General features: G+C 40.0%; 1 long non-coding RNA gene across 1 annotated transcript in view; it reads left to right on the forward strand.

The window, feature by feature from the left end:
* The window catches only part of LOC142075302 (uncharacterized), a 66,417-nt gene that overhangs the window by 34,436 nt on the left and 10,752 nt on the right, over nt 1-21,229 (forward strand). The window lies entirely within an intron of this gene.

Consider the following 21,229-nt stretch of genomic DNA (forward strand, 5'->3'; position numbering starts at 1 on the left):
CCAACAAAGCCAGATGCCATCCCAACAAAAAGGCAGCAAAATCTCAAGCAATCCCGTGCAAGCTTATGAGGAAAGTCGGGCTTTGCTGTTTGCCCTCAAGTTGTCTCCTGGCCTGCACGGCATGTATTAATTTTGTCAGTGGAAGCGCTACACTGAATAACCTGAGGAAAAGGTAAAAAAAATTCAGATACCATTAACCACGGTGAGGAAGTCAGGAAGTTTCAGGCCATAACTTCCTGATGCTTCACAGTTTTCTAAATTTTTGGTTACCTACAACCCATCCTTCCTTGCATTTTCCAGGGCAAGAAAAAAAAATCAATTTTTTGCCTGTACAGAGTGAGGGAGAGCTTCTCATGCATACAGTTAGATATGTCTGGTCCCTGTGGGTGTAGGACTCGGATATTTTGACAGGACACTTTCGACAGTTTTCCACAGTAGAGCCCAAAGCAAAACTGTGGGAGAAAGGACTTTTCCCCTCTGCTTCCCTCCTTTCACCCCAAAGCAGTGAAATTTACTTCTGGATGAGCACCCAGAGCGAATCTCCCTGCTTGCATCCCAGTGGCAGGGGTGGCCAATATTCCTGTGAGAAAGATCACTCAAACTCTGCCATTGATTTACAGCCTGGCTCTTCATCTATCCTCCTTTATTAACCTATCTGTAAGTGTATGCAACTGATTAAATGTCTCCAGTACTAGAATTTCAGAAAACTGCTGTAGATGGAGCGAATCCTCGCCCTCCAGAGCAATTTGGTAGTCTTGCCGTGGGAATAAGAGTTGCGAGCTGGTCCTGGGAGCCAAGCCTGTGGTCACCTTTCTGCGTGGCTTTTCCATCTTTGTCCCAGACCGGTTTAATTTTTCTGAAAGCATATTTTTATGAGCTGGGACAGAAAATGAGAGGGAACGAGGCAGGGCGGGATGGCTTGGGAATTCAGACAGGCTTTGTATAAACCGGTGGTTCAGTCATTCACCCAAAACGTCAGAGGATCAGTCCTAATCCCCGAGTCAGTTATAAAACAGCGTCAACATGGAAGACAGCACTACGTGTTTTTGCAGACATGGGGTTGGATGTCAGCTTCAGGGAGACACGTACAGATCTGAGTTGCAGCAGAGCAGAGACAGGCATCAACTCAGGGCTAAGGATTTCCCCAGATGCTGTAAAATTAGGTTACTTTATATATTTTTTATCCCCCTGGACTTTTTCGAAAATCTGGTTCTGCTTCTAAAACATTCGCAAATAAAGAAATATATTGTAGAGGGTATCTATAACTGAGTAATTTGTAGCAGATAGCTTTTTTAATGAATGATGGATTTTTTCTTTTTCTGTCCAGAAAGAGTGAGATTATTTTTTCAACCTTGATGCTGGGAGTGGGGAATATAATTTACGTGTGGCCCCTGCGTAGTGACAACAGCTTTGTTGGTTTGTGCAAACAGACGCGAATGGTTTGGGATAAAGAGCTCTCGAACAACAGACTGGATGAAACTTGGTCACTTTGGTTTCCAAAGTGGTCCTGAAGATGCTGAGAGAATAAAGCAAAGATTGTACCTAGTTCAGTCTCCCAACTGATCAAGTAGTTAGAATGTGGATTTATATGCCAGCCTTAATCTCTCTTTCTTGCACATGGGTGGAAACTCAAAGAGGATCTGTGCTCCATGATGACCCTCGTTCCCTCCATCCCCTTCGTGAAGCAAAACACAGTGCAGAAGTTAGATCATCCCTTGTCTTGTATTCCCCAAACTGCTCTCTATTTCCAAGCCTTCTACACTTGAAACCTTTCAAAAAAAGTAACAACTCAAAATGGCAATGAGAGAAGGCAAGACACCTACAATACATTGTGAGAGTCCTGCCTAGCTGGAGAAATCTCTTTCAAAGAGGAGTTGGTTGGGTACCCAACCTGAAATCAAGACACCAACTCGACTGTATTGCTCTTTGTTTCCTGCCCTTTTATATCTGTGGAGGGAAATAAATACTTCTAGATGAGAGGAACTAAATTTTAGACAGTTAAAGGTGGGTGAGTTGAGTCCCACACATTTTTTACAGCTAGATATGTCTATGAGCAGTATAAAACAAAGTCCCTGTCAAATAAAGATAAGTTTTATAACATTTTATGGTAGTACCTACGCATCTCCCAAAAGACGTGAAAAAGTTTCAAAAGGTTGGGATATCATTTCATGTATGACAGTAGCTGAGAGAGACAGCACAAGGCCCTAGGCTGCAGGGAACAGCTTGATCCTGTATTCCTGAAAATCCTTAGAAATTCTGCCAAAGGACTGGACTAGGTGTGCTAAGAATGCTAAGGGGAGATACTAGGCTGGGCTCGGTATACTAAGGTTATGCTAAGGAGAGGATACTAGACTCGCTGGGATCCTTTCTAGCTTCTTTTAGGTTCCTGGCTTGTGGTCAAAGGTTAATAAATGTAATGCTCAAACTGTGTTTTGCCATATGCACGTGCGTTCTGGGAAGAAAACCTGTCTTTAACTGTTTCTACACATCAAGGTTATACATCACTGGCAGGGCCAATAATGGCAAATACAGGTGAAATTATGGCCCTGTTGGTGCCAAGTGCAAACTTTGCTTTGATGCAAGTGGGGGAAGCTTTCCAAGTAAAATCTGCAAATTTCTTAATTTGGACATTATGTCCTTTGTCTCAAGCAGCTAAGGTCACAAATGCCTCAAATCAATATGGCCACAAAAGGCATATAAAAAGGAAAGCGCTCAGCCATTGTTGCTAAAACTATGGTTTCCTTACAGGAAAGGTTAGCCCTGACTAGAAAGCCTATTGTGTGATAAGACCACAAAGACCAATCTAGCACTCCAACAGCCAACACCATACAGGGAATTTAGAGTAAAATGCACATCTCTGACCTGCCCTGTGGATCACCTGGTGGTCTGCAGTCACTCTACGCATCTGTTGACATCGACAAGGCTGACAGAAAAGTATGTGTCAAGGTGACCCTAACTTCTGCTTTGATTAATTGACTTTATAATTTGTCACTTTGAAGGGGAAAAAAAGGGAATATATCATTAACCTCTTTTGAAAGAACTGTACCTCAATCAAGTATAATTATTTTTCTAGATTAAACAATTACAACCTCTTCCTATACTAACAAATATTATCTTAGCTCAAATCTGGTATTAATAAAAAGGTACTTAATATATTGAACTAAAATATGTTGTGCTAGGGCTTGTTTGTGTGTGGTGCATTCCTCCATCGGAATAACTTACAACAAAGGGCATACATTACAAAGGATGGAGTTCCTGAGGACCATGGCTTTGTAAGACTGGATTTACTGTAAATTACCACTAATAAGTCACTGAATATTTAGAAAGAGTCCTGAGCAATTCATAAATATCGAGATTTTTTTTTAAATTTAGCTTTTTTTAAAAAACAAACAAACAAAAACACAGCAGCAAAATTTTAAGATGTATTATCTTAAGCTATGTGAAGTGTCAACATACATTTAAATACATGCCAAGAACTGAGTGGTCTTGCTTTATTCTTATCTGGGCATCATTTTACCCAATCAGAACTTTAACGTTCCTTTCTTATTCTGGGTGTAAGACCACGCTATTCACACTGGTTTCCAAGTATGACAGATTCCAGCCCAATCTGATACTGCAGTGACTGTTCATTTCCCACTGGTGATCACCCCCTCATCTTATGGCTGCAAAGAGAAACACAGAGAAGGATCACAAGACTCTCTATAATAATAATGTACACTTTACATGCATCCATATTCTAGCACTGAAGCTAAAACATTGTGCTCTGCTTCCTTACTTTGCCATTTTGTTTGGTGCAAATGTTAAAAATTAATTGGAGATCAGTATTATTTCTTGAACTTGTTTCCTTTTTTTTTTTTTTTTTGTACCTTTCTTGCCAAGATAAGCTGTGCGGATCATCCCATGCCAAATAGCAGGTACATAAAATAAACAAAGATATTTGTAGACAACACGTTGGCAAAGGATTGAAAAAGCTATTCTTCAAAAACCCTGAGTACTTTCTTCATTACGTGCAATTTGGACTGTACAAATGCAATTGCTCATGCATGTACTTTGTACACAGGCTCTTAGGACATTTTAATTTGGTAGGCTACAGCCCTGCCGTACACCTCTGTCTGCCACTTTTTCACTACTCTTTAAAAGATTTTGGCTCTAGCCCTGGTTGCAACGCATGAGTTTAATTAAAATCTGCAGATGTTTTCCATAGACTATGTAGAGTGGGATTTACGTTTCATCAATGAATGTACATTGGCTTTTGCTTGAATATATGCATGTACACTTCAAATACAGAGGCAATAAATAGGTCCTTTCTCAAGAAACCAGAACAAAACATGCAAGCACATACTCTGTACCGCGGTGAGAAACAAGACTCCGACACGAGGGCTATCCCAGATCTGGGAGCTGTCACTTCTGGGGTATATGCAGAGATAAGGAGGAAGCTATAATATAAACAGAGAGAAAAGACTTGGTTTTCATTCCAGTTTAATTTGCCAGAGCATGATCTTTCGCCCACGTGCTGAAAACAGGGACGCGTCCTCTCTCAACCTGCAAACCAGCTAGCTGAAAGATTGGCAGCTGCCTGCAGAGCAGGCACACCTCGCGCTTAGTCCCGGGCAGGCGATGTTTTAATCACGGCCGCGGTGATGAAAGGGCTGGGAGGGCTCACCTTTCGCCAACCTAAACAAACACAACATAACGTTTCTGCTGCAGCCCAAGCTGGTTCCTGCTTCGGCATTCCTGACACACACTCGGCTCGCTGCACACTCTCAAACATAACTCGTCTACATGCTCCTGTGTCGTTTTACACCGCTGAGCGTGGCCTTTTAGAAACTGCAGGATAATGCTTCCCCGTCATCCCAGCAAATTGCAATTTTCTGTTTACTGAAAAACAGGAAAAGGAATGAAATGAATTTCAAAACCTTCTTAATTATTGATACGTATAAAAATTGTCCTCTTGTGTTCTGAAAACTGGTGTAAAATGTCACAGCTAGAGAGTTTCTTTCCAGTAAGTTATTCTCAGTAAATTTGGTCTGCTCGTTGCACGCATACACATATAGATATCTCAGATCTGTCTTTATATACACTTTCTCTTCATGAAAAGCATTTTGACTACTTAACAGGCATGTGGGATCCTGCATAAATTATGCTGATTCTATATGATTCAAACTATAAAATATAAAATTACATTGCATTTTCAATAAGCTTATACACAAACCATGGGGAACGTGAAAGGTCAGACTGGAAATTCCTCATTCTCATTTGTGAAAAATTTTTTTCACCCAACAGCCCCATTGATTTCAACTGGGCTGAGTAAGAGGTCTAACGTAAGACCATCATCTGGCCATGTTTTAAGACCATTTCAGAGCTCCAGTCTTGCAATCTGATCTGTGCATAGACAGACGCATACTTAACTGATGTCAGTGGGCTGCTTTTTTGGCTTGGGAAGGCATTTCATGGATGAAGGTCGTGATAGTTAACTCAGCTACCCAACAAGAACATGACGAAGCTCCACTGCAATATTTAATCCGATGTCTTTGAGATTATATTAACTTTTAGCTTCATAGATGTGTGGTGTTTCTCCACCAAAGAAAGTACAGTATTCTTACAGTATTCCCACAGCTTCAAGAAGACAAACATCACACAAAGGTTAGAGAACAGGCAGTATTTAGCGCATCTGAGGTGCCCTACACCAGTAGAATGGCAATGCCTACAGAAAAAATGATCCTTCCAGGACACTGATTCCTCCCCTTGAATTCTTGTATACTTGTTATTCTTTGTCTTTGCTGCCTTACTCTGACGTTTCCAAACTTGCTTGTGTATGCGCTATCCTAGGAGTTAGGTGCCTGTTTTCAGAAATAATGAGTTCCTATGAATGCTGCTCTGTTCACAAAAAGATGGATGTGTCCGCAAAAAACAGCTATATTTTGGTGCTGGAGATGAGATTTCTAGCTTTAGATTTGGAGATATTGGTACTTAGAGGCCAGCTCTGACTGCTCTCATATTGCAGAGGGATCTGCTCTTGCAGTACGGTGGGTGTTGAGCCAACACCCTTTGAAGTCTGTGGAAACTGTCCCACCGACTTCCAAAACAGAGTTGTGCCTGAAATCTACAGCATATTTTTTCCATCTCAGTCACCAGCATGGTCTCCCTTCTGGGTATCATGGGTATGGAAGGTAAATTATCCACCCCAAAAATTTATGAGACCATTAGACAGAGGTGCAATTTCTGTGATAGTGGAAATTTTATTTCCATTTGAGAGAGCTTTACAGTGCCAGTCTGCTTTCACTGCTATCCATTTTAATATTACCTGTGATCAGAAGTACGAGTACTCTCTACAGGGTACTTTTCACAGACTTTGACTGGACTCTGCCTGGCACTGATCTCTGCAGCACTTCAGCATGTTCTCTTTTTACAGATGTATCATACATCTCACTCCTCTAATATATGGCATACAGATAGATGGATGCACCTACATGAAGCCTGTCGCGTAAGTATGCATTGGTATGGCAGACAGGCATGCATTACAAGTGGAAAGACTGCGGCTTGACATGAATAAACGTGTCCTGTCATATTGCACATGAGATGATCTTTAGTGACTTTATCTGACCATTATTTTCCAAGGCATGAACACCAGCGTAAGCTTTGTTGGTTACCAACTGTTAAGCACACTATCATGAAGTCCATACGCAGGTACAGTTTCAGTTTTTAAATATACCTTCCCTGAGTGTAAGCAAAAATGGTGGAGGACCTAGAAGAAAAACTTTGCTTTGGGGCTTCAGAGTCTCTTGGCTCATAAAGTAACACTGGTGTGCTACATGTCTACAACTGGTTGTCCGGGTTAGAGCAGGGCTGGAAGGTCTCAGAATGAATCTGTGCAGAACTGAATGCTTTCTGCATCTCCTCGGCTCATGAAAAGTCACGTTGCTGCCCACAAAGGTGCAAAGGTTGAATAAACCATTGTTTCAGGTAGTATGAATCCAATACATTGCCTGTTTTGGATGGTCACTTTGATACCTACCAGGAGCTGCAGAAGCCTTTGAAGGGCATCCCGGGGGGATTGCTCCTTGCTGGATTTACAAGGAGCTCTTCTGATCCTTCGAACACGCTGCAGAGGATAATCAAGACAGGTACAGGCTTCCTTACCTGTTACCGCTTCTGTTCATCTTCCATTCGGCAACCATCTCACCTGTGCACGTGTTCAGCACAGCCTTCCCTGTCTGTGCACTCAATATGATCTGAATACAGCCGTCAAAATCTGGATCAAGCCACAGTTCGAATTAGATTTCTGTGTTGTGGTGGAAGGAAAGATTCTTGGAAAGTTGCTCCATGCCATGTATCAGCTATCTACAGCTAGTTGTTTTGGATGAAATTTTTGTTATGGTTAAAAAAAAGTATATCTTTCTAGTTAACTTCTTGCTTTCACTTTCAAAAGACACTTTGGAGCAAAGGTGAACACCACAAAGCTTAGCCTGAAATGTAAAGGTGTGAAAGTAAAGGTTAGAAAAATTTGCATACTTAAATATAGGACCTTAAAATGGAAACTGGTACATCTCCTTCACCGTGGTTATTTTCTGTACTAATCTACCTGTCTGTACGAAACAGGGGGAGACAGACACATTACCAATTTTAAGTCATTTTCGTTGTCAATGAAGGGGATGACTTTAACAAAATAATTATTTGCATGATAATATTAATAATAATTCCAGAAAAATTAATGTCACTGAGAACAAAAGAATGTGTGAAACAAATAGGGGTCAGGATCAGGAACACTGAAATGTGAATATTCAATTAACAATAATAGAAAAGATGTGGGGCATGGTATGTAAATGAAGGCTGCCTGGGGCCAAATGTTCTCAATAGTGAAGCCAACAAGATATTAAAAACACCCCACATGACTTTGTTTTTCAGCTCATGAGCAAATCCATGTTGAAAATATGTTTATCTGTCCTAACAGCAAAACCAAACACATTCCATAATGTATGTATTAAGAGGATGTATAACTTGCACAGCATTCACGGCTAGGAAAATGTGACTACATACAGCAAGTGCTGTGAAAGGGGAGGGGGGAAGAAGGAAAAATGGTAAGAAGGACAGATGCTTGAGGAGAAAAAACTTGCTAACCAGAGGTTTTTACATGGACCACAGCATCCCATATCCCACATGCTGATTTCTCGAGCAGACCTGTTGCCAAGATAAATTTTTTCTTGGACTCTAGAATTTATAGGATGTGCTTGGCTCGCATCAAGAACGCAGCAGTTCCTTCCCCACACAAACAGCTCTATCTAGCTAGGCTGGATATAAACAGAAAGACTGCTTCACTAATTATTTATACAAAGACAAAGATAGCTGCATTCTGGAAGGTTCGTAGGAACTGTTTTGTGTTTTTTTTTTTTGTCTGGGTCTTATTGTGTTTTTGACTTTCAAGGCTGTCAGACTCCACCGAAAACCATCTAAATCTTCATCCACAGGAACGTAACTCACAAGTTTACTATTCTGATTCATGCAGTGATTTTTTTTTCCCCTAAGAGTGTTGGTAGTGTTTATTTAATAGTAAAGAACTTACATAAAGCAGGATCTTTACCCAGACAAGGAGGTTCTCTTCCTATCTGTCCCCCTGGCTTTTGAGACTACTTGTGTGAGCAAGGAGTATTCAGAATCACCAGCATCGACCTCACTGTAAATGTTTGCATTATGAGAAGAAGATTCTTACATGTCCTGGAAAGGCACTACACTGACGAGTTCCAGCAAACAGTGGCTTTTTCAAATCAATATGACTACTTTTATGAGTCAAGTGAAATTCATTCATAAGTGTTTTCAGATTCAAGCCAACTGTTTTCTAAATTATGTTCCATCCTCTTTCCCCCTTTCTCCCCACTTTTAGACCAAGGGGTTGAAACACTGAAACAGACTTAGCAAGGGGAGTAAGAGGAAAATAATTTTCTGAGTGCTTCACATACCAGTGTCCTCATCCTCACTTGTGCATGAAATGCAGCTGAAATATGGAATATATGAAATAAGTTCCTAGCAGTTTACAGCAAAGCCACAGTGAAAGGAGGTGAGAGAAGAAAGAATAATGCAGCCAGTGGAAAAACAAGCAGCATTTCAGACAGGCAGAATACTGTTGAGCTGCAGTCACCTAGGTCCGTCAGCTGAACCTTGCAAGTCGTCTTACTCTATTTTAAGCACATTTTAAGGGCCTGTGGGATTGGGTCTCAGTTTAGGCTCCGGGATTAGCATTCCTCTTGTGCAAAGTACCATGGAATTTTAATGAATACAAGTAGTCAGAATTTCTGCTGTCTCCCAGAGATTTGTTTATTTACTGATTCAGAGACATGTTTAACATCTTACTTCAGTGGTGCATCTGTACCAGCACCATACTGAGGCAATGGTTAAAAATCTGGTGCTGAGAAAAGAGTGGCATCTGAGAGTCATATATGGTCCTAGGCACACATATAAATGATCTTTGCAAATCCTGTCCCCAGCTTAGATAATGAGATATTAAAAGATTACCATGGATACAAAGATATGGCATCAAAGAGTCCAGTCCAGTTTGCTGTGGGAGCTTTTTACATTTAAATTAGAAGAAAAAATTAAGATACGATTTGAGTTTCTGTTGTGTATGTATGACTATTTTTCCTTTGGACAAAGATGTCTCTAGGACCTGATTAGCTTAGCTCCTGGTTTGGTCAAATAGAATTTTTATATTGAAATAACACATCAGGCCCTTTATCCCAGGTCCTCAAAGTGCGTTGGGCTTTTAACTCCATTTGGCAGAAGCAAACAACCACTTTTCAAGGTCTGTATCTCAGCTGCTCCTTTTCTTTATTTCAGGTTTTCTGAATTCTTTTCGCCTTTAACATCTTCCTTTAGAATATCAGGGACCCACCAGCAGCACAAGCAAGGGGTAAGAAACTTTCTGAAGCCCTTGGTCTCACAATGACTAGCCAAAAAGCTTTGTCCAGACTGAGAATCAAGATGCTCAGACCAAGTATCTTGCTAGGACCAAGGCTTTGTGGAAGTGGTCTGCATGGTTTTAAGAGGGCTGATCATGAAAGTTGTTTTTAGCTTTAAGATGAGGCATTTTAAGCTGTGTAGTAGATGCTTTGGGACAGAGTTTTAAACCTTTCATTGACATTTGGTTTTGCAAAAATTTTCAGGACTGTGTGACCAGATTTCATATTCATTGCTTCTTAAAACAAATATAAATTTCAACAAATACTAGGAAAGCTAACAAGATCAAACAAAAGTAAAAAATAACACCTCACCACAACTCCCAAATCCTCTCAGAGCATTTTACATGGTTTCTGAAGCTTAGCTGCACTCTCAACAGCCCTTTGCTTCAGTTTCTGGAGCTACAAAAATCTGTTCTCTGTTACTTAATTTGTCTCATAATGTCACAGGTAAATGGTTATTTGCTGAATCTTCTTGAAAAAAGATAGATGTTTTTGTTATGATTTAAAAGAGTTACTTGAAAAAAATAAATATGTTATAGACTGCTGGAGCCAAGCCATGCTTTGGTAAAATCTGGCTAGATAATATATTCTCTTTATGATAAATTCAGCAGAGTGAATATTCATAGCTGAAGTAGTGTTCCCTGAAATACAAAATTTATAATAGAAGTGAGATTGTGTTCTTAACAGCCTATATGAGGCAGTTTTTTTTAAAGCAGCTATCTAATTACCTTTTAAGTCAATTACTCTGCTTGTTCCCCTGATGACTCTACTCCCCCCCAAATGTATCAGCTGAATTTTTCATTATTATTTCCCAAACAAACAAAAAAACCCTATGAAAAATCAATAGCAAAGTTCCCAGGAGCAGATGTTAATCTTCTGTATAGTTCACCATACATTCAAGATAGTGATCTTATTGGCATGGGGCCTGATATTTTTAATGGAGCTTTTTTAGTTAGTAAAGTCAGTAGCAGTAGAGCCTTGGAATTGGTAGCAAAAGCACATTTGAATACTTAATTTTGTGGCTATAAACAGCCACGTCACATTTCCAGCAACAACAATGGGATGGTTTTCAGCACTGCTCTACCAAGCAGGCATGTTTTCTATTTTCTTCTTGTATATACAATTAAAAGCATTCCCACCAGAGAACTCTGCCCTGCATTCACTTCTGAAACAGAACATGAGAGATGTCTCTCAAAAGTCAAAACCCTGCCTTTGCCTGGGCCAAATAATGAAAGAACAGCCCAGCAGTGCACCGTTACTTCTAAGGCTTCTATTAAAAGTTTGAATTCACTGACTAATTGTCAATACTTGTGCCAGCATGCAATTTATAAGGAGATGTCTGGTCATGAGAAAAGCCTTTTTTTCTTCTGTGTGGAAAGGTGAGTTTACCTTTTATCAGGCAAGAGATAAGGAATTGCACGCATGGAGTATAGGCAAGTTCTCGTCTTGCTCTAGGGGATACCCACCAGTGCCTGTGTTCTTGTTGAGTAATAATGAGATACCATAACCAAACAGTAGAAGATGCATGTCAGATGGTTCTCCAATAACATTAGAAAAAAAGCAGCTGATGTATGGGATATTGAAGGCAGATTAAGTTGTTAATGTATATTAGTATATTCTTAATTTCCTTTTAATTGAAAAAGACATATTGACTTTAATTAGAACCATTTCACAGGAACTGTCAATTAGCACATGTCAAACTAGTTAATTCAGAACAGAATTCTTTTAATTAGGGTCTGCTTTCCTTTAACTGTGGGGCCAATGAAATCAGCCTTTCCTTATCAAGATTTTAAATGTCTCTAAGACATACAATACAAATGTAGTCTCTTATCTATTATTAGAAGCCCATATGGATAACATTAAAATGATGATGTTGGCATTGTTCATGCAGCACAAATCAGAGTTTCCTTTATGACTGTTTGAAAAAAATAAAGATGGCTTTGAAGAAAGACTATTTTAAATACACAGATTTATCCTACTTTAAAGAGACTACAAAATTTATGACACGCATGTTCACATTTAAAGTATTATTTAATACGTCTGCTCAAATAAATGGGCCTATTCAAACGTTTTGTGTGTTCTATCAGCCAAAGACACATAAAACATTTTCAAAGCATGCAGTAACGTTCTTCCCTTAAATGAACTGTAATCAAAAGGAGAAAACAGACTCGATGATTTTTTTGGGACAATATAAAACCAGCATTGTTAACTTTCATTGCATGTGAAGATTTAACACTGATTGCTAATCCAGTGGTTGCGAACACTAGTGAGCTAATGTCATCTCAGTTATTAAACAGCATATAATCCCGGTCTTGACTTTCACATACATTTTCTGAATATGTCTCAACTTTGCTGATGGATCTCGACTCTTGGCTGACGTACTGGTGTAAAGACCTTCCCCATGGTTTCTGGGAGCTGCCATGCGCAACATCTGTAACGCTGGTCGCATCCCTTCAGGAGTAAGAACAGCTGAGAAAAATACAACAAAAAATACAAAAGGAATGATTGCAAAATCTAGACTTAGTTTTATCATACGGGGTTTAGCCACCGTTTTACTGACCTATATCAACAGAGGATTACAGAGATTAGTGAAAGGAATACTTAATAACTGAACTGTGGATTCCAAAGGGGATTATCTGGTAAGATATTTCATGTATCCTGATGCTTTGTTGAACATATTAGGGACCTGATTATGGGCCTGAGTAACTCAACAATAAAAGAAGCATCATTTCCCAAAACGAAGTACAACTGGGATCCATTAAAATTTAACATGTCCTAGAAGTACACCATTTTTTGTCCCCCAGGGCAACTCTCTGGTATGTGGTGGGTAGTACAGTTGCAAGAGTGCCATATGCTAAAACATGTGTTAAGGTTTCCACAAAACTTTGAAAAGTGGATGAGTTTTGACTAGATGATTTGCAAAATTGAAAAATTGTGTTCTGGGAGTTCTTCAGCTCAAGCAAGGGGCTCTGTAGACATGTTACTTCACTGCCTACTGTCCAGTATGAAGTGTACCCTGAGTATAACTAACAGCTGTAGTTCTACTTTTAAATGTGATTGTAAATAGGTAACATAAGACCCTGATATTTATTCTTTAATCCTATTGTGGCCCATATTAAATCTCTGCTTATCAGTTTAAATACTTACCATAATTTAGAACTCTTTAAGCAGATCTAAGTCACTTTGGCACTGAATTACATAATCCAACTTCTTTTATAACACAGCAGAAACAATGCTTTGGATTTTGATCATATTGCTCAACCGGCAATATATTGTTTGTTTCAAAATGGCAATTAGCAATAACTCTTCTTTTAAAATCATGCCCACATTGGCTGTGCATAGGAAGTATGGGTATGTTTGCCAGCAGGGTTATAAAACCTTAGGTGACTGCCTTTATGCTCACACATTATGCGTTATGCTGAACTTCAAACTATAGGAATATTTAACAGTTTAAACTATAGGAAATTTTCAGATTATGGTGAAATTTTTAGTCCTTGCAGTATCCCAGTCAGGTGAGTAATAATTTATCTAATCCATACCGTATGGCTGGGACAACAGAGAAACAGTTGTATGGAGGAAAAGTAACTTACCCAAACTGAGTCAGTTAGAAATGGAATTAAAAGCAGAAGCTCCCGATTCCCTGAAGTTGCCTGATCCTCCCTGCAAATCCACCAATGCACCTCTCACCGCAGCCCACCATGTGCTGTGTCCTTAAAGCAGTGCAAAGCATTTTTTTTTCTAATTAATACTAAGACGATTCATTGCTTAGCAGCAGCACTAATATTTACACACTTATGGATCTCATGATTAAGTAGCAAGCTTTGAGTTCAATTAAACCTGACAGTTTCTGATAGCAAAAAGTCATTACAGAACTTCAAAAGCACTTGAACTGCAGCAAGATCTTTACAATTATCTATATAATATCTTTCAGCCTCTGTTGGCTCCTTGATCTCCTGCAGCAGGCCCAACTTCTCTGTCAACTTTGGTCTATGAGAAGTTGAACCTTAACGCATGTTATTTAAAAGAAAAAAAAAGAAAATGCTGCAATATACAATGGATTTCACCCGGTCTGACATTCTTTTTGGGATAAGTGCTTAATAAAAATTGCCCATGTGAATCATGTACTGTTCATGTATTGTTCATGAATCAAACCAAGAGCCATTTAAAAATGACTAGCATTAGGGAAATGTAATAGCTTTTTAACAGATTATTTAAATGACTGTAGCTCTGATTTCCAGTCATTTTATCCAAACAGCTATGGCAGAACTATCCCTGAAAAGGGAGTAACTTTCTGATTAAACTCTTTTGTTGTTGGATTTAAGAAATATTTTAGAAGAGAGAATTTCTCAATTATGTATTCATCTTTCAGAGCCCGGGCATGGGGGGTGTAACAATTTGATCAAACCCAGCTGAAAGCACTAATGGTTTGGAGGATTCATTCCGTTCTTACAATCACGGCGTAGAAAGCCTTTAAATACATTCAGGGCAGAACAGACAGTTTGTTCAGACTGACCAGTGCGTAAATCACTTCCTCGGTAGTTTCTGGTCTCTGCAGCTTGGCTTGCCTGGTACTTTTGTAGCATGGTGTGACAGCAATCGAGCAGTGCATTTGTGCATTTTTGCGGCCAGATCGTCAACCCGTCTTGATTTCTGCTTTGTTGGCCGTATGCATCCCAATGGAATTGAAACCAGCAGATACCCTCACCTGCTCGTGTGCTGTTGGCTCCTTGGCCCCGTGTTGCCAGTGGCTGAACTCTCCATGCCTTCCTACTTTTCCAAGGAGGGTTTTTAACTGTGACAGTTGTGCTCATGTTAAACCTTTACTGCAACCTATTTGCAGCACCCAAAGATGGAGCCCCTTCCCATTAAACTGGGAGTTCCTTACTCTGAGTCTTCCAGACCGCTGCCTTTCACTTAGTGGTGTTGTTTTGAAGCATCGCCCAGATTTTCTCAAAACCCGTGGTCTTTTGGACAACTCGCTCTCTGTTCTGCTGGCTATTTTTGATAAAACCTGTGGATCTTCGTGTTAATGATGAAAACTGCTTAGTGGAAAAATAATGCTAAGGCACCATGCCTAATTATTTGCAGTGTCGTTTAGTAGCTGCAAACAAGGAGAGTCAGCCGGCTGCCCTGTCGTCTCAAAGAAGGGACTGGTGGCCATCAGCAGTTCAATAATCATAGACGAGGAGCTGCCGCTCTTGCTCCCGCGGTTACTGCGGGCATATTCCTCCAGGTCACATTGCCTCACGCTACAACAGTGTTAACTACTCCTTTATTAAACAATTCTCCAAGCATAACTAAAGCATTTGGGTTGTTAACATACATAATAAGTTATATTTAAGAAGGTTTCAAATCAGCACATTGTATTCTGCAGCGAAGTCATAAAAATATGCTAACATGATAACATCTAATGAGGGAAATGTTGCATGCAGATGTCTGTTTGCCTATTATCCCATAAAATGACTGTATATTTTTATTTATATGAGTAACGTTAGACACAAACATGTTACCAAAAAAGCATTCATTTAGGAAATGTATAAACACAATATGAGTCTAATATAAGAAACTGTTTTAAAACACGTTTTTTAGCGTTTATAAGATGAAGAGAAATTAAAAAAAAATTGTTCCAAAGTAAATTTTTTTTCCCTCATGATGAGAAAGAAATATAGGTTCTCAGCTGGCATATTATTTGTGATGTGGCAGCGAAGTGAAATTTGTGCCTCGCGTCATGTATCCTTTACATGATGCAAAGGAGTATAATTTTATTTTTGTTTTATTTGAAGGCTCTGTCTGGGCACATTGGCCACCAATTTCATTTTTATTGCAGTGCATGGATAGCAAAGTCACATATCCTTACGTTAATGCAAAGGGCATAGGAAAGGGAAAGTATAATTTTTGTTGTTGCTGTTGTCATTTGAAATTTCCATAGTGTCTGTGCACATTGGGTACCATTTCATTTTTATTGCGCTGCACTGATAGCAATGTCACATATCATTAAGTTAACACCAAGTTAGAAGAAAAAAAGAAAAACAGATTTCCACCCCCCCCACTATTACCATTGTTTGAAATTTTTTGTAGTGTGTGAATATAATTTCTGTGGGGTGGTGGAAGTACTGAAAAATCTAATATCTGATGTAAAAAAAGTATACCAGTTTATGCTTTTGTAATGCTCCATGTGACAGTGGAGAGAAAATGTAAGGCTACTTACATTTCTTATTGGTGGGATAAAGGTTTGTTCAAAATCTAGAAACAGTTAATGTGGGAACAGCCATCTTTCAGCAAAATTGGAATAATATCAGAGTTTAATTTCCCCAAATCAGTATATTTTATTAAAGCGCTTATCTCAGGCATCCTAAAGTACCTTCTGTGTCCACCTCGCTGTCTTTTAACCCTGAGTTAAAAACGTGACCGTCACTTTGGGATGTGGAGGGTTAATCCGTAGTTGTGGTGGACCCACTCCTCGTCACTGACGTTTGTAAATAACTGCCACCAGGATGGACATGGTGCTCATCTACCTGGGCAGCACCAGGCAGCTGTATGGCTGCTCCGTTTTACGTGACAGGTCATTGTGCAGGTCAGCACTAATAGCAGGCAGGAGCACAGCCCTTGGGCTCCTCTGGGAAATTTGTTCCTTAGTATGGTGAATCTATTGCGAACAATGGTCTCAGTTTTGGAGAGCAAAAGAGGCCAACTTGTTTTATTTCATTTAATCTATTATTAACCATTCCCATATCATGCCCAACACTGCCTCTTTATCCTTGACCTTTGGAGCAGCTCTATTGTGGTCCTGTAAGTCAATGTCCATTTTTAAGGAGCCACCCTTGGACAGACAGATACAGGGCTGCCAATGAGAGATGGCAAGCTCCAATATGGTCCTTCTTGGTCTACAGTCTGAGATAGACCCCATGCTTTGCAACTTGGACCCTGCTCTCCAGGCAGAATACCCCAAGCTGCGTGTCAAAGCTGGTGAAAGGGCTGGAAGGCGTGTCTTATGGGGAGCGGCTGAGGGCATGGGGTTTGTCTAGTTTGGAGAAAAGGAGGGTGAGGGATGACCTCATTGCTCTCTACAGCTTCCTGAGGAGGGGAAGTGGAGAGGGAGATGCTGAGCTCTTCTCCCTGGGAGCCAGGGACATGGCGCATGGGAATGGTTCACAGCTGCACCAGGGGAAGTTTAGACTTGACATTAGGAAGTATTTCTTTACGGAGAGGGTAGTCAAACACTGGAACTACAGAGGTGGTCGATGCCCCATGCCTGTCAGTGTTTAAGAGGTTTTTGGATGCCCTTAATAACATGCTTTAACTTTTGGTCAGCCCTGAAGTGGTCAGGCAGTTGGACTAGATGATTGTGTAGATCCCTTTCAACTGAAATGCTCTTTTTATTCTATTCCACTCTATTCTGTTCTGTTCTGTTCTGCTCTGTTCTGTTCTGTTCTGTTCTAAACTGGCTGCTGTAATTCGTACTTGAATTAATGGCTCAAGGGGGCTGCATCTAAGGTGCACCCCAGACAATTTGCGTTGCTTTTGCAGTGTTCTCACCTGGCACTCACAGTGGAGGCCAGGCCACAGAGGATGGTCTCAGACAGCACATTCAGCCTCTGTAATGTCCCTTTCTTTTCTGTCACACAACATTTTGAACGTGAACCTTTTTGGAGTATGTAGTTTGGCCCCTGCTTGGACAGACACAAAGCTGTGGCAATTCCAAGATTGTCCATGGGCCTTTGGAGATCCTGTTACTTGAGGTGGGATAAAACAACTTCCAAGCTTTTCCACTCTTGACAAGGACTAGGACAAGGAAGGATCTAGACTGAGATTTGTGGTCTACATGAACCAAGCTGAATCTGGAAGGATAGGAGAACCTTGGCCAACACGTGTTTAATGAAAGCTGTATGACGTTGAACAACCACAGATGTATGTAACAGATTTTGTGGTGTCACAATAGGCTACATCCCAATAAGCCACCTGAACACACAAATATGTGACAGCTAGCATGGTTTACATTTTTAATGCATTTCCTTGTGTGAGGCTTGGAAATGCCTCCTCCTCACCCATTGCCACAGGCTACTCGTGTGCAACAGCAGCAGCACTCCGTCTTCAAAACATCATGTAACATGAAAGAGAAAATCATAAAAGAAAGGCTGGCCAGAGGAATCCCACGAGTCCATCCATTCACACCGAATTTGAGGTGTCAGCACCTGCACTGCTGCTGCTGTTCCTTGGACGGTGTCCATGGAACAAACACCCTTCTGCAAGTGACGCCAGGGCTTGGTTTGCTTTGGAAGTGTCAGTTGCAGTGTTGGGCACAACCTTTGATGGTGCCGGTGTCCTTTTCCCCCTGTACCTTGAGCGAGACAGAACAAGTGTGAAATATTTTGTAGCAGGTGTTAGAGAAAGCGGGATAACGCGGCAGTTTTGGAAGAGGTGCTGGAATGGGAATATGCTGCTGAGCTCTCCATCTGGAGAGGAAACCCAGAACCACCTTTTCCTCGTGAGCTGCAGGAAGAACAGGGGAGTGTGTGTTTGGGGGTTTGTAGAAGACAAATTTTAGCTTGTTTCTAAATGTCTCCATATGTTTTTATTTGTGTTGTATACTTTCCTCTTGGCTGTACTGGAGCTCTTTTGTTTTATACTGGCACATTCCAGAACATTTTTAAGTTATAAAAACTTACTTATCTCAGGGCTCCACAAATGAACTATGACTTTTTCCCCTCCCTGGGTTTTTATTAAGCTCGGTGGGACTAATCCCCTATTGCTCCGCACCTGGTGTAGGCCTTTATACTGATGCCAAATGGGTGTAAAATGCTGGCTAAAACTACACGACGTGCCTCTGACTGATTGAGCTTGAGGTCTGGGATTGCACAGCAGAAATTTGTGTCCAAACTTTACATCCCCAGTGTGGACTGAGGCTCTCCAGACAGCAGGTGATATTCCAGGTGTTAATAAGCCACTTTCTCCCCCACTTCTATCTCCGTAGCAAAATGCTGAGCAGCCTTTCGTATGGTCCTTTAAATTAGGAGAGATCAGACACACACACATATATATGTATATATACAATTTCTTACTTTTTAAGTCAAAGAGATTATATATGTATACGATCTCTTCTACATATACACATATGTATGAGGTATTTTAAAATGACACACTCTTAGGAAAAAAAAAATTATTCTGAACTACTGTTATAGAACATGAACTTAATTTTTGTGAAAACTGTGCTATCTAAAAGCAGTTTAGTTTGCTGTCTGTGCCAGCTGTGAGCCTCGGGAAGAAGGGGCAGGGGGAACGCCGTGTGCGAGCAGTGCAACGCTCTGCCTCGTGCCAGGAGCTCGGGTACCAGGGGAGGGCTGTTTGCAAACGGTTTAACTCGTTGTCCAGAAGGAAGGGCAATACACCATCTCCCAGCAACGGCAATTTACTTGAGTCCTGGCAGTTTTTGACAGCCGGGGGATACCACGCAGAGTACAAGGGCTCGGATCTTGAGGACCGGCCAATGCTCCCAAAAGGCCAGAGCTCAAACATCAGTTTCACATTTTAAAGGTCCAAGAGACATCTGGGTGGGGCTGCAAGCAGTTTGGGGTTGGAGCGTGGGATAAGCTGCCCATGTTGACATAGCCATTACTCATTATAACCATGTTGACATAGAAATTACCAAAGTTCAGCTTTGGTAATTTCAAACCCACATTGCAGTGGCTGTGTAATGGGAGGAACAATAGAGAACTGGACTCAGTATACAATGCATTTTAATAAAATCCTTCATATGGTTTGATTTCTAAAGGATCTCTCATCAGCCTATTCCCTGCATTTTTGTGACAGTCACCACAAACATTGGCATGAGACTGACTTAGAATGGAAAATATTAGCAGGAAAAATGAGTTTTCTCAATATGTTGAATGCACTGCCAAAATCCCTTTGCAATCCACCTGCAGTCTGAAGACTTACTGGTTAGAGTAACTGGAGTTAAATAACCAAGTATGGACTTTATCTACTCATATGCTAAAAAAAAAAACCAAGAAAGACAAAAAAAACAATTTTAAAATCATAATCAAACTCATATTCGTACTATAAATTACTAATGACTTTCAGTGATAAAATTCCTCCATGTAAAGCTCTGAGATAACTGAAATGGATGGTGGCAGACACTGGTTCTCAAATAAATTTAGGGTTTCTGTTAGAAAACTTATCCTTGGGGCCTTCTGATGAGCAACTCTTTTGACCTGGTATCAAACCACATCTCTCGTCTCAGAGACTCTTCAATGGAAGATCTCTGCTCTTGTGCACTTCTTGAATAATAATTTACCACATAAACTTCAGAGTAAAAAAATTCCTGCTTCTCCTTATTTGATCATTTGTGCATCTGGTAGCTGAGATACAAACAGCCTGGTGTCATAACCTTTGGAAAATTAAAAAAAAAAAAAAAGAAGCTGACTTAGAGTAACCAAGAATTGTTTTTACCCCATTCTTTACAAATAGGACAAATTGGGTACTGATAGCTTATAAACATTAGCATGCTCTGGCAAAGCCAATTTAGCATGAAGCACAATGTTGAATAGTAAATGTCTTGATAGTAACACAGGAAAAGACATAATTTTTCTGTGCGCTATATTTACGGTAGTCAAATCCCTATTCATCCCTCACTCAGGCAAGACATTGAACAGGAATTTTTCCTGAATTGGAGAAATAGGGACTTGGTCATATGTAGAAAGTTAATTTCCCCCCCCTTCATGAACTCAAGATTAAAAAGAAGTAATTATAATTTTTCAGCAAATTAACTTTAAGTTTATTAAAATCATTGTTTGATAATCTATATTGTCAAGTTATGTTTAATACTTACTATGAGATTAAACCACTAAAATGTCTCTAGTTTGAGGAAGTATCTTCAAACTTCAGTCAAAAGAACTATATTAAGGCAAACATTCAGATTAATTGATGATGGGATCGTTTAGTGTCTAACAGCAAAGAAGAAACCTCAGACTAAATCTATTAGCGCTGGGTGAAATCTTGAGGTCATCGCCTACCCTTTGCAATCACTCCCTCAAATGTTTATACATGTAAGTACTGACTAAAAATGAATTAATAACTTCAAGATTTAATCTGATGTTATTAAAGTTTTTGCTGATTGTTTACTGTGTCTGAACAGCTTATGTAAATACTCTAAGCTGTTGCATCGTCTGTAATTACCGTGCAATAGATGAGGTTACAGGCTAGTTAAAAGCATGTGTCTTGATTATAAAAGAAAAGGAATCATTCTAGCTTCATTTCAAAATTTCTGTAAAAATAAATGAATC

Source organism: Calonectris borealis, chromosome Z (assembly GCF_964195595.1).
Source record: "Calonectris borealis chromosome Z, bCalBor7.hap1.2, whole genome shotgun sequence".
In the NCBI taxonomy this organism is placed as follows: domain Eukaryota; kingdom Metazoa; phylum Chordata; class Aves; order Procellariiformes; family Procellariidae; genus Calonectris; species Calonectris borealis.